Source organism: Ovis canadensis, chromosome 2 (genome assembly GCF_042477335.2).
Source record: "Ovis canadensis isolate MfBH-ARS-UI-01 breed Bighorn chromosome 2, ARS-UI_OviCan_v2, whole genome shotgun sequence".
NCBI classification, from domain to species: domain Eukaryota; kingdom Metazoa; phylum Chordata; class Mammalia; order Artiodactyla; family Bovidae; genus Ovis; species Ovis canadensis.
In genome coordinates, this window is record NC_091246.1 from 37988132 (window position 1) to 38002221 (window position 14090).

General features: G+C 45.8%; 1 long non-coding RNA gene across 1 annotated transcript; it reads left to right on the forward strand.

Moving 5' to 3' along the window:
• The first annotated feature begins 2444 nt into the window (after positions 1 to 2444).
• LOC138433368 (uncharacterized) lies at positions 2445 to 9447 on the forward strand. The gene is made up of 2 exons (XR_011254285.1): positions 2445 to 2557; positions 6119 to 9447. It is a non-coding gene; the product is annotated as an uncharacterized lncRNA (long non-coding RNA).
• The last annotated feature ends 4643 nt before the right edge of the window (positions 9448 to 14090 follow it).

Sequence of the window (14090 nt, forward strand, 5' to 3'; positions counted from 1 at the left end):
GGCGTGCTGCACTCCATGGGGTCACAAAGAGTCGGACACGACTGAGTGACTGAACTGAACTGCACTGATCACCAGGTGGCAGTGGAAACTAATTTCTTTGACTGTAAAGTGCGTGCAGTGCCTAACATTTGTAAATCATGCTATCCATGAGTGTTCTTAAGAGCATGAGGCACAATTTTATAAGCATGAATTTTTAATTTCAATCAATAGTATTGTGCTGGAGGTCTCTTCCTGTTCCTTACTCTTCCCTGCCCCCACCCACTTAGCATGTTGTTTTAAAGATCTGTTTACATTATTGTGTGTATATCTACTTCATTGCTCTTTATTCGATATAACACTCCAATGATGGATGCCTCATTGTGTCCATCCCTTCAATCATCACAAATAATTTTGTGATAAAATATCCTCTTATATGTTTTTTATGCACCTGTGTGAGAATTTCTCTAATGACATAGCCAGGAGTAGGGTCCTTCCCAACTCCACTCATAATATTTATTTTACCTCCTTATCCCCTCTGCTTCATAAATTTTCCCTAAGTTCTTTGTGCTAAAACAGCTGAATCCAGGTATCATCCAAAACTTTTATTATGTATTTATTTATATTTTGCTGCACTGGGTCTTTGATGTAAGTGGACTTTCTCTAGTTTCAGCAAGAGGGGGCTACACTTGTTGCAGAGGGCTGGCTCTAGGTGCAAGGATTTCAGTAGTTGAGGCTCTCAGGCTCTAGAGCACAGGTTCAGTAGTTGTGGCACACAGGCTTAGTTGCTCCACAGCGTGTGGAATCTTCCTGGAGCAGGGATTGAACCAGGGAAGTCCATAAACTTTTTTTATTGACCTGTATTGAAAAGGAACTGTGGACAAAGATTCACCAGAAATAATCTGAACAAGCGAGAAAATATAGTTAATATTACTGAAACTTACTAAAAAAGTTCCGGGACATACAGCCATAAGCTTTTAAATGAAAGGAACTATATAATGTGAGTTGTTTTATTTGTATGTCTCCTTACAAAGTGTGTAGTGCTCTTTGTGATGTTTAAATATACAAAATAGTACTGTTGACTAAGATTTGGATGTCCAAATTTATAATCCTGGATTTTCTTCTACTGAATAAATTTCTCCTGATTCTTTGTGGTAAGAGAGCTGAATTTATGTAACATCCTAAAGGTTTATTACAGGTGATGTCCTAGGAAAACTTTGAAGGTTTTTCAACTGTGTCTCTGTTGACATTTTGAGCCTGATAATTCTTTGTTGTAGGGAGCTGTCCTGTGCATTATAGAATGTTTGACAGTGTCCTTGGGCACTGCCCACTAGATGCCAGTAACATCCCTTCTCCCTGGTTGTGACAACCAAAAATGCTTCCAAACGTTGTCAAATGTCCAATGATGGGGGCACAAACACCTCCAGTTGAGAAGCACTGATTTGTGGTAAACAAACTCTGGAATTCACTTGGGACCCTTTGGCTAGACTCTGCCTTCCTTTTTGTTAGTTTATTTCAACCCTAATCTCAACTATCGGCTTCCAAGTGGCTCAGTGGTAAAGAATCTGCCTGCCAAGCAAGAGAGGCTATTTCGATCCCTGGGTCAGGACGATCCCCTGAAGAAAATGTCAACCCACTCCAGTATTCCTGCCTGGAAAATCCCACGGACAGAGGAGTCTGGAGGGTTGCAGTCCACGGGATCACAAAAAGAGTCAGACGTGACTTAGCGACAAAGAACAATGATCATCTCAGCTACAGACTGTATTACATGGTCCTTTTAAAAATGTCCGCCTCTACTTTCCAGCTGGAATAAAGCTCTGCCTGGAGAAATGTACCAGAACTTTTAGTCTGTTAGTGGACTGAACACCAGGCAGTCTTCTCTAGGTTTCCTGGCCTCCCTCTCTCAGACACTACAGCGCACCAGAGGGGGGAAGAAGGAGTCAGAATTCTCCTGTGTTCCCTTCCCTGAGGAATCCAGAGGAGCAGGAAGAACCCCACAGTGCCTGATAAGATTTTAAAAGCCTGGTGACACCAGTCTGCAAAGGGAACAGAAAAGTGGTGTCTGTTTTTTCAATTCTCACCTCCACTCCCCTCATCTCTCTAGATCTCCTTTGAAACTTAATTTTTATCTACAGTCCTTGGATGAGCACCTGGAGTGATAACTGTCACCTATATTTCTCAGCACTATAAGATAAGTCTCTGGAAAGTTCTCTGTGGTCAAATAAGTGAGAACAACACTGCCTATTGAATCTCTCGCTCTTGGACACTAGCAATGACCATTAGTTTATTAAAGGCTTTGAAAAGCTCTTCAGAAGTGTATGTATGTATGCTCCTCTGTCCATTACTGTTTGAGAAGCACTGCCTTGAAATGAGCGCACTCTCTGACAAGCATGTAAACAAAAACAAACGCAGTTCTGTGTGTGTCTCAGCTGAAGAGCTGACCCAGCAGCCTTCAGGCCAGGCCAGTCAGACAGAACAGGAAGGGAAGGCTGGTGGAGGAAGCAAGTGGCTTCTCTCCTCACCCAGCAATGGCTGACTCAGAAGGCCAGGCTGCAGGCATGTCATCCAGGAGTGAGGACAGGTAATGAGGCCATACCTGGGGTCCTTCCTGCTTAGATACCTGCCATGACTGGGAGGCATAATGGGTCTGACTGGGAGGAAGGGAAACAGCAAGGTTTGGAGGGGAAGCAGATACTTCCCATTACCCTCCCAGAGACACCGTCTCTGCTCTGGACCAGATAAATGGCCAGCCAGAGAGCCCAGGATTCAGGGCTCTGTATGGAGAACTTTCAGCTTCTTCCTCTTGATCCGCAACCTTGGTTAGTGGAGGAGATACAGGGAGGGTTCACAGCAGCCTGACCCATAAGCAAGCAAAGAAGTTTCCGGACGAGTGCACCTAGATGCTGAGCAGATGGCCTAGTTTTGAAATCTCTTTCCTTCTGCAGGTCATGCGCATGTCTGGGTGTCGCCCTGGGCCCTGGTGGAGTGAGCTCTGTGGGCTGCAGTGAGACTGTAGGCAGGCAGGGTGAGGGCCTGGGGGAGGCTCTTCCCACAGACTAGGCTTGTGATGGGTGGAGGTTAACTAGCCCAGATGTCGGTTAACTAAGGCAGAGGAAACTGAAAATCACAACATTGATAACCACAATGAAGGGTAGCAGAATACGCCATCCCAAAATGAACGCTTTGATAAATTGATTATTTTGAATTGTAAGCATTTGAGAAATAGCAAAACAAGGAGAGGCTTTCTCTGAACTCTCTTTATTGCCTAAAGATAGACCTTCCAGCAACTTCCTTGGCAGTCCAGGGGTTAAGACTCTGCCTTCTAATGCAGGGGATACGGGTTTGATCCCTGGTCAGGGAGCTAAAATCCCACATGCTTTGGGGCCAAAAAACCAAAACATAAAAAAAACCACAAACAAAACCAGAAGTAATATTGTAACAAAGTCAATTAAGACTTTTAAGAAGGGTTCTCAGGGTTCTCTAGTTGTGGTGTGATACCTTCTCTTGTTTTGGAGTCCAGGCTCTAGGCATGTGGGATCCTCTTGGACCAGGGATTGAACCCGTGTCTCCTGCATTGACAAGTAGATTTTTTTACCACTAGACTACCAGGGAAACCCCAAGACTGTTTGCTATTCTACAGAAATACTCCAAAGGTGAGTCAGGCAGCAATAGACCAAGACTGGACATGGAGGTAGCATTTGAAGCAGAGGGAAGGACCCACACAAAGCCCCAAAGGCCCAAAAGGCCCTGGGTGGAAAGAGGGGTCAACTTACATGTCTTCATTCAGTCCTGATGAAGCTGGCCTTATTGTGTTTTCCACTCTCTGGGACACCATTGGGCTTCCCTGGTGGCTCAGATGGTAAAGAATATGACTGCAATGCAGGAGACCTGGGTTCGATCCCTGGGTTGGGAAAATCCCCTGGAGGAGGGCATGGCAACCCACTCCAGTATTCTTGCCTGGAGAATCCCATGGACAGAGGAGCCTGGCAGGCTATATAGTCCATGGGGTCACGAAGAGTCAGACATGACTGAACACACACACACATACGTGCATATACATACATGTTTAACATAGCTGAGATCATACTTTCTATGAGTTTCTTGCCTTCCTTTTTCACTTGGCAGTACATTATAAGCTCTTGCTTGCTGTGATCATCATTAATATTCCATCCTACCCTTTTATAATTTAGTTAGCCACATCCCTGTAGTGGTTACAGACTTATATCACACTTCAGTTGGGAATGTACAGAAAATTTGATTATAAAAATGTGATTTCTATACTTTTTGTCTCTAGCTGATCTAGTCTCCTGCACTACTTCCTACACACTTAATAGGCAAAATTAGCAATGAGTCTAACTAAAGAATAATCTGAAGAAATAATTTGAATAGCCTGCCTTTAAGGCTTCCATCCTTCTATGTGATCCCATTTTGCATGTCAGAAACCTCATTCTTTCTCTTTGCGTCCTTCTTTCTCTCTCTTTCTTTCTTTTGGCCATATCATATAGCTTGTGGGATGTTAGTTCCCCAACCAAGGATGGAACCCAGGCCCCTGGCTGTGAAAGTGCAGTGTCCTAACCACTGGGGAATTCCCACTCTGCATCTTTTCTGTAACAAATTCTAACTCCTGCTTCTTTTGTCTTCTCATTGATATAGAATCATCCAGGGTCTCAGCAGAAAACTGATAGCTTACTCAAGGCAGACTATCCAGAAAGGTGCCAGCAAGGCTAGTTTAACGCATAAGAAATGGTGAAGCGCCCAGACCAGAGATGTGCGAGGGTATTAACACCCTTAGTTCTGAAGGAGCAACAGCACAATCTGAAGCTTGGCGAGGTGGAAGGATACAGGCATAGCCTCCCTATGGTCTGGCTGAGAGGGACCTAGGGGAGTAAAGACTCTGACATCTCCCTCCACCTGCCTTCCACCTGTTTCCCGTGCCTCCCATTAACCCGACTGAACGGGAAGACAGGGCAACAGGTATTCTGCAGAGGTCAACCTCCCAGTGCACAGAGGGTGTGGCACACAGTGAACAATGGATTTGAAAGGGCAAATGAACTATAACCAGCCTGCATGATTTGCGCCGAAGAGGAAAACACAAAAGAAACAAGCACATTAACACTTTCCAAATCATATCTATTATTGGACTTCCAAGTTGCTTCTTATTTCACTTTTATAAATAATGTTGTCTCAAACAGGGACATCTCTCAAACTCTAAATCTTCTATTGAAGTTAATATATGATGAGAAGAGGTGCAGAGTCTCTCAGAGTCAGACTCTATTGTTAAGTCTTTCTTGCTCAATCTTTTTTTTTTTTTTTTTGTGGGAGATGGGGGCTGCCCACAAGGCTTATGGAATCTTAGTTCCCTAACCAGTGATTGAACCTGGGGCCCTTGGCAGTGAGAACAGAGTCCTCGTCAAGAATTCCCAAGTTAAGTCTCTTTTGTTTATAAGCTACAGAAAAAAACTAGAGCTAGATTAAAGTGAAAAAAAAAAAAAAAGAGGTGCTTCCCTGGTGGCCCAGTAGTTAAGAATCTGCCTTGCCATGCAAGGGACACCGGTTTGATCCCTGGTCTGGAAAGATCTCACAAGCCTCAGAGTGATCAAGCCCGGGGGCTACAACTACTGAGTCAGTACTCTAGAGCCCGCAAGCTCCAACCAGAGAAAGCCGGCACAGCAACGGAAACCCACTCTAGGCAACAGATAAATCTTCTTTGGAAAAAAAAGTGGAAGAAAAGGACAACCTTAATTATCAGGACTATTAGGATACTAGGGAGTCTTCCGAGTCCCAGTGGACTTCAGGAGTAAAGGAACAACAGCTCCAAAGAGCAGCTGCTCTGCCTAGGGCTGAGGGATTGCATCTGAGGCAGGTCCCCACTCCCATCCCACGCTCAAAGCTAAGATCCAGACTTTGTAGATCCAGACTTTGTGGAGCTGGGTTCACGGGATGGTAGAGATGTCACTATGGTGCTGTAATGGCAGAATGTGCTGGAAATCCGCCCTCTAGAGTGCGTGGATTGCATTCACGCGGGTCCCTCCTCTACAAAACCGCCTGCAGCAGTAGCGCCAGGGGAAGTTGGGGCGTTTGGATGATGCTGGCCACTAGGTGCTGTAGGAGCTGGATGCTAAAGAAACCATCTGTCCTGCAGGAAGCTGATACAGGAGAAGTTGCTTGCATCGCCGGCGCTGGATACCCGGAGAAACAGTCTAGGTTGCACGAACCAGGCGCTGCTTGCCACAGGGGCCTACTGAGCAGAGCACATCGGAATCAGGAAGGAAAATTCCCTTCCACAGTGTCTCTCCAGTGCCCTCTACTGGACAAAGACAAAGTTTAACACCCATCAGCGGTCAGGGGAAAATAATTAAGATGATCCACTACATTTTTGCAGCACAATGAAGATTGAATTTGAAGTTGAGAGACAATAGATTGAGAAGTAGCACGATCGCAGGTCCATATGCCCAGAGGAGGAACGATGACTGGTCTAGCCGGTGCTACCCCTGGGTTGGTCAGTCACCTGTGCTGAGAATGGAACTGCATTCATAAAAAGAGAAGCAGTAAGCATGGACAGGCAGGTGCAAGAAAGCTAACTGATCACCAAGCAGCCTTGGCTCTCCAGGGGAGAGAAACAACCATCTCAGTTGCTAGAGAAATTGTCTGTCCAACACATCAGGGACATTTCATCAAGCCTCACCATGGTTTGAAAAAGTACTCTTTAAGACTGCTGCGAAGTCGCTTCAGTCGTGTCCAACTCTGGGCGACCGCACAGACAGCAGCCCACCAGGCTCCCTCGTCCCTGGGATTCTCCAGGCAAGAATACTGGAGTGGGTTGCCATTTCCTCAAGACTACCCGTTTTCTTTTATTCAAACATGTAGCACACCAAGAAACCTGATGTCTCTTCCCGCCTAACCAAGAGATAGAGTTAGACTTGGGTGAGAGATAGACTTGGGTGGTGGCTACATATTCTGCTGTTTGAAAAGGGATATCATCCACCATAATCTAATAAATCAGTGTCTGATGTTAACCGCATGGGTGTCATTAGAGAAAGTTGACAGACCAAGATTCTGCTTTCATGCGGTACAGTAAGAAGTTAGGTTCTCACCCTGAGGAGCTAAGAACCAGGTTTTGGACTCAAGGGACTGAATCAGGGTGTTCTCCTAAAGGACCTGCAGCCTACGCCCTAGACAACATCGCTGCTAGAAACCCTGCAGAACATATAATTGTGTATGGATAAATCATATTCTATTAATATAAATACCCAACCAACAATCATTCTTTAGTTCCTGGACTTTTGAGCTGTTTCCAGTCTTTCACTGATATATGTAACCCAGGGATAAATGTCCTTATATTCAGTGTTCTTTTTGCTATTATTGTTTTATTTTTGTATTTCAAGTGATTCCTTTAGGATAGATGGTCAGAATTGGAAATAAATTTGTATCAAATTGCATCTTCCTCTTTTGGGAGAGATAGCATGAATGTTTTACAGACACTTGAGACTTACATACTGCCCAATGATTTCAGAAATGTACCAAATACAGTCCCACCAGAGGCCATTTCAGGACATCCTGACTTGGAGGATTACATTTTGAAATGTGTGTATGTGTGTGTGCAACAACTCAGCAGTGGCCACAGGACTGGAAAAGGTCAGTTTTCATTCCAATCCCAAAGAAAGGCAATGCCAAAGAATGCTCAAACTGCTGCACAATTGCACTCATCTCACCCGCTAGCAAAGTAATGCTCAAAATTCTCCAAGCCAGGCTTCAGCAATACGTGAACCGTGAACTTCCAGATGTTCAAGCTGGTTTTAGAAAAGGCAGAGGAACCAAAGATCAAATTGCCAACATCCGGTGGATCATGGAAAAAGCAAGAGAGTTCCAGAAAAACATCTATTTCTGCTTTATTGACTATGCCAAAGCCTTAGACTCTGTGGATCACAATAAACAGTGGGAAATTCTGAAAGAGGTGGGAATACCAGACCACCTAACCTGCCTCTTGAGAAAACTGTATGCAGGTCAGGAAGCAACTGTTAGAACTGGACATGGAACAATAGACTGGTTCCAAATAGGAAAAGGAGTACATCAAGGCTGTATATTGTCACTGTGTTTATTTAACTTATATGCAGAGTACATCATGAGAAATGCTGGGCTGGAAGAAGCACAAGCTGGAATCAAGATTGCCAGGAGAAATATCAATAACCTCAGATATGCAGATGACACCACCATTATGGCAGAAAGTGAAGAGGAACTAAAAGGCCTCTTGATGAAAGTGAAAGAGGAGAGCGAAAAAGTTGGCTTAAAGCTCAACATTCAGAAAACGAAGATCATAGCATCTGGTCCCATCATTTCATGAGAAATAGATGGGGAAACAGTGGAAACAGTGTCAGACATTATTTTTTTGTGCTCCAAAATCACTGCAGATGGTGATTGCAGCCATGAAATTAAAAGACGCTTACTCCTTGGAAGAAAAGTTATGACCAACCTAGACAGCATATTCAAAAGCAGAGACATTAGTTTGCCAACAAAGGTCTGTCTAGTCAAGGCTATTTTTTTTTCCCAGTGGTCATGTATGGATGTGAGAGTTGGACTGTGAAGAAAGCTGAGCACCAAAGAATTGATGCTTTTGAATTGCGGTATTGGAAAAGACTCTTGAGAGTCCCTTGGACTGCAAGGAGGTCCAACCAGTCCATTCTGAAGGAGATCAGCTCTGGGGTTTCTTTGGAAGGAATGATGCTGAAGCTGAAACTCCAGTACTTTGGCCACCTCATGCGACGAGTTGACTCATTGGAAAAGACTCTGATGCTGGGAGGGATTGGGGGCAGGAGGAGAAGGGGACGACAGAGGAAGAGATGGCAGGATGGCATCAATGACTCGATGGACATGAGTCTGAGTGAACTCGGGAGTTGGTGATGGACAGGGAGGCCTGGCATGCTGTGATTCATGGGGTCGCAAAGAGTTGGATACGACTGAGTGACTGAACTGAACTGAACTGAACTGTATGTGCACATACATAAGAAATCTTGCTTTCTTCACCTTTCTTTAGTTATTACTGGGGTTGGATATTCATCCCACATTTGTCCTCTTTTGAGAGCATTCTGTTCAAGTTGTTCACAATTGAAAAGTATTTTATTGCAATCTTGGGGGAATTTCATGTCCCAGATTCTCCATCTTGTCCTCTTTTCCCACCTGTAAATCCTTTGGAAATTCCTCTCTGAATTCAAGTTCCTTTGGCATAGGAGGATGTGCTTGGGTGGCTAAGAGCTTCTTTGGGGCTGGAAACAAGTGTATGGAAGTCTGAAGCCTGCAGAGCCTGCTGAACTTTCATCCCCATTTGGAGAGTTTTCAAAGAGAAAGAACTGGTCTCTATGTAATCTTCTTTTCACTTTCCATTTTTAAACACTCCAGAGGGGCCCTGGGTGATTTTGCTTCTTCCTGCAAATTGAATCTCTAAATAAACTATATCCCTCTTAGGAGCCTAAGACATATTTAGAGGAAACATGTCATTTGGGGTGCTTTTTTGTGAAGTCATGTGAGGAACTATCAGAGCAAGAATGTCCTCACCACCTTCTGAGCTCTGCGCCTTCTTTAGCACAGAGGCAGGAGAAAAACTTTCTCTTCTTCCTCCTCCTGCCCCTTTTCCTCTCTGAGTCTGACACAGAGAACAAGGCCTGCCCTGAGTGCACACAGGTGGTGAGTATGTGGCAAGCCTAAGATAGTTGTGTTGAAGTGGCCTGTGTGGGAGTGTGAGAGGTGATAGCAATTCATTCACACGGGGAGTGAGGCTGAGCAATGATCATTAAGGGAGCTTTGGGGAGGAGGGGTCATTTGTGGCCACCTTAAATGATAAATAGGGTTTGGGAATATGGTAAAAGAGTCAACTAAGTTTCTATCAGTTTCTACTCTGGCTTCACTGGTACCACCAGGAAGCTGGTTCTCTGTGTTGGTGCCAGAGAGAGTTATCCATTCATCCATCCACCATCCATCCATTATTCGTCCACCCATGCCTGCATGCATACATCATCTGACATTTTATTCCTTCATGTATTCTTTCTTCCAATGGTCCTTCCATCCTTTTTTTTTTTTTTAATGTGGCTCATTTTGAAAGTCTTTATTGAATTTGTCACAATATTGCTTCTGTTTTGTTTTTTGCCATGAGGCATGTGGTGTCTTAGCTCCCTGACCAGAGATTGAACCCACACTCCCTGCATTGGAAGGTGAAGTCTTCACCACTGGACCACCAGGGAAGTCCCTTTCTGTCCCTTCTTACATTATCTATGGAGGCCTTACTCTCTGCAGCATGCTGAAGGCACAAATATTAAGAAAAGATTTTAGCTTTCAAGGCGAACGCAGTCTAGTATTTAGCTGGACAACTTAAAAATAGATCATAATATTGTACAATAAGTCCATGCTATAGGAGTTTGTTTAAAATACGCCTGTATACATCCCTTTTCCCTGTAAAGCCTTACCAGACCATTCAGTCTAAAATAGGTTCTTGTATACTTACCAGCCCAGGGGAACTACCATAGCCAAGAAGATGGTATTTCTCAGGAAGAGGTTCGTCTATTGCACTCTGGGTATGTTGGTTGTTGAGATTTCCACAAACGTGATGTTACCAAGTCCAAGCTTGGTCTACTTGCCCCTCGACAGGCCAATTAACTGAGAGCCTGGCTGACTGAGAAGATGCCAAACTGATGTCTCAAAATAACCATCTTGTTGGGATCTGGATACCAAAGTTTTTTATAGGACAGAGAAGAGGAGGAATTGAGGAAGTAAAAATCGTTATCTTGTAGATATCTCCTGGAACGGCCAATCTCTTACTTCTCCCGGAATCGCCACTCTTACTTCAACACAACTGTCTTAGGCTTGCCACTTACTCACCACCTGTTTGCACTCAGGGCAGGCCATGTTCTTTGTGTCAGACTCAGAGAGGAAAAGGAGGGGATGTGGAACAGGGTTTCCTGAGGCAGGTCACTATGTATGATTACAATTAAAAAAGCGACGAAAAACAAAGGTTAAAGTCAAGCAAACAGGGACTTCCCTGGTAGTCCGGTGGCGAAGATTCCACACTCCTGATGCAGGGGGCCAGAGTTCGATCCCTGGTCAGGGAACTATAGCCCACATGTCACAACTAAAAGATTCTACATGCCATAATAAAGATCGAGGATCTCAAGTGCCCCAGTGAAGACTCAGCACAGCCAAATAAATAAATAAATAAATTTTTTTAAAAGTCAAAGAAACAGATTCATTATGGAGTCAGAATTGCTTCTTCCCTGCAACACTGGGAAACCCAGTTGCATAATTTGTGATAGTGATCTCAGGTGGCCTTGGCCTGCAGAGGTTTGAAGCAGGGTGTCCGGGCCAGAGGTTAAGGATGAGTCTCAGCAGTGAGAGCGCCACTTTCTAGGCACTAGACCATTGGTCATTGACAAGGCCTTGGTTCCTCGGTTTTGCAGAAAAGAATTCCCACAAAAATGAAAAGTAGTGAAGCAAGCAAAGTGTTTATCAGGAGAGAAAGAGTACAGTACATGTGGATAGACCCACGGGGCGGGGGTGGGGGGGTGGGGGGGTGGGGGGGTGGGGGGGTGGGGGGGAGGGAGGGACTCAGAGAGAAAGTCGTGGCCTCCTGGTAGTTTGAATTACGTTTATGGGGCATGTGTTCCAGGTTTCCTTTGGCCAATCATTCTGATTTGCCTGGTTCTGAGTCCATATTTGGTACTTCTCAGGATGCAACCCACTCCAGTGTTCTTGCCTAGAGAATCCCAGGGACGGGGGATCCTGGTGGCCTACCGTGGAAGTCGGACACGACTGAAGCGACTTTTAGCAGCAGCAGGATTCTCTCGTGTGTGTGTGTGTGTGTGTGTGTGTGTACACTTCTCTCAGCCAAGATGGATTCCACCCAAGAGGCCTATGGGTAGATTAGGTGTCACTCCCCTTTTGATGTCCAAGGAGCTTTCTACTGGTGAAGGTTTCCTTGACTTCAAGAATGAGAAATATGTGGTCTCTTATCTTCTACCTGGGCGGGGCCCAGCCTCCCCTCTGGATTGTCCTGCTACTGATATTTTGGAATTTCTGTCCACAGGGAATGAACTCAAATTGCTTTCCCTGGGGAGGGTGTGGGGGGAGTGGATCTACCTCCTGTCTTAGTAGTGGGGCAGCTGCAAGAAGAGTAGATCCGTGCACCAAAGCTCCAAAGCCTTCAAGTTAAAGAGACCGTAACTGGATTCAGTCCTATATTCAGCACAAAAGTCTCAACACCACCTTTCTCTCTCAAGGCTGTGACCTTGAAACAGCTCCCACTGTGGGAAAGTAGGCCCAGCGAACATTCCAAAGATAGAGGGTGGGGGAGAAGCCTGCGACTGCTTTGGGTCCAGCTGGAAGGTCAATCAGGGGTCATGCCCTCTCCATTCCTCCTCCAACACCACTCCAGACCAGTATAGAGGCAGAAACTCTGGAATCAGCAGTCTGTGCTTTAACAGGCCTTCTGGGTGATTCTGATGCCTGCTGAAGTTTTCAAACACTGTACCAAAGTGATAAATGGACATTCTCATCTATCTTAGACATCTATACACAGAGACAAGAGGAATTATGTCTGGACTGGGAAATTCTTCATGGAGACAGTGACATTTTATAGGAAGCCCCAGGCTAGATAAGCGAAAAGCAATTCAGGCAAAGTACTGTGTACCCAAAGGCACACAGGCATGGATTAGCCTGGCCTTTGAAGGGATCTACCAGTCGTTCTGTGGGATGGTCCCAGGCAAGGCAGAGAGATGAGCATGCAGAGGCAGGCAGGGGCCTTGAATATCACGTTTCAAGCGGCGAGGTAACACGGTACCCATTTCCCCTCCCCACAGCTGTCCAGACTGGCCTGAGTCAGACTTTGGTGGACCCATTTCCCGTCCCCGCCTGCCTTTCTCCTAGCTCTTCTCCCAATTCTCTCACCTCCTCCCTTCCCCTGGGGGTGGGACGGTCGGGTATCCAGGCCAACCCCACCCCCGCTCTCCGCCCCCATCCGGCCAACTCGCTGACGTCAGCCAGGCCGGGCGTGTCTGGCTTGCGGTTTTGGAGGCTGGCCTGGCCGGGCCTCCCGGCTTTGGGGGAAAGGCCAGGGTGAGGGTCTGTGGGCAGGGTGCCGCGCAGGCGCACCTGCTGAAGGACGCAGTGGGGCTTTCAGGGCTGAAGAGAAAGTGCCTACCTCTGGAGACACCCTGTTTCTGAGGGAGAGGTCTATGATGTCAGTGTCGGTTGCTCAAGACCCAGGCTGAAGTCACTCAGGTCACTCAGCACCACAGCCTGGGGAATTGGCTCCCAGACTGCGCCCTCTTCTCCCTGACCTACCGAGCTGGTGACTCCCAGCGGGTCTGTTCTCCTAAGCCCTCAACACAAGATGCTTGGAGGTGATGAAGGGTGATAACAGCTTCTTAACAATCGGTACTGACTGTTTACCGAGCACTTAGACTGCTGGCAGTGAGTCACCTACTCCTTGTAGTTCTCAACTTTATGCCAACCAGTGCCGGTTTCTTATAATACTTTTAAGTGTCACTCAGCATTCATAGATAATGTAACCAACTTACATGGCAGTTTCCTAATATTAAACCATAAAATGCCACAGTTAGTGTAAGTGAAAGTGAAAGTGTTGCTTATTTGTGTCCAACCCTTTGCAACCCCATGGACTATAGCCCATCAGCCCCTATGTGTGCCATGGATTTCTCCAGGCAAGAATACTGGAGTGGGTGGCCATTACCTTCTCCAGGGGATCTTCCTGACCCAGGGATCGAACCCAGGTCTCCTGCATTGTAGGCAGATTCTTTACCATCTGAGCCACCAGTGAAAGTCGCGCAGTTGTGTCCAACTCTTTATGACCCCATGGACTATACATACAGTCCATGGAATTCTCTAGGCCAGAATACCGGAGTGGGTGGCTTTTCCCTTCTCCAGGGCGTCTTCCCAACCCAGGGATTGAACCCAGGTCTCCTGCATTGCAGGCGGATTCTTTACCAGCTGAGCCACAAGGGAAGCCCTTATGAGAACTGCCAAGAAAGAAAAAAAAATTGTTCCTCTACCCTTCTCAGCTCCTCTGACTGGTCTAAAAGTTAAATTGACATGAGACAGACTAACAGGAAAAAATC